The sequence below is a fragment of the Penaeus monodon genome, chromosome 23 (assembly GCF_015228065.2).
Source record: "Penaeus monodon isolate SGIC_2016 chromosome 23, NSTDA_Pmon_1, whole genome shotgun sequence".
NCBI classification, from domain to species: domain Eukaryota; kingdom Metazoa; phylum Arthropoda; class Malacostraca; order Decapoda; family Penaeidae; genus Penaeus; species Penaeus monodon.
The window spans coordinates 38,576,134-38,576,775 of record NC_051408.1 but is presented as its reverse complement, the minus strand read 5'-3'; positions in this window follow the sequence as shown (position 1 = coordinate 38,576,775).

Here is a 642-nt window from a genome sequence, read left to right as displayed (position 1 = left end):
TACGATATTAGATACTTGCATCCTCTTCGCAAATTTTATCATTCTTATCACTGTCTATTGCCTTTAGCATGTTCTCCGAGTGAGTTGCCAAAGGTAGATTAAAACACATTGCCAACCAAGGTGCATGAGCCGTGTCAGACTAAACCGTGGCGGTCATTTTTATAACGTGTTAGCTTGGCATTCATTTCCATAAGATGGCTTTTGTATGTTAGTTTGCATTCTCGACTCTGGATAGTAAATGCCAGGATGAATGATTAAAGAGAGGTAAATTAATGGAAGGATAAATGGATAAAAAGAGATAAACTCCATTTCATTTTAGTTTCAAGAGGATAAATGTGAGGATACTTGTCTTGTATGTATCTTACACATAATAACGGCATATCTTTCTTGTTTACCCTTTAGGCAATAAAGAACACATGGACATCTAAACCAGTGTCCTGGAAATCCTCTTTTCCAGGCAGGATCAACATTTCTTTTTAGTCTCATAAAAGAAATTGTGATTATGGTTTCCTTAATTTATTCCCAATGCTTCACAGTTTTCCAATGCGATCCAGAATCACAATAATAATCACCGATGCAAGTAAAGGTGTATGCATACTGACTTGTATATGAAAAAGAAAGAAAAGAAAAAATATATATATA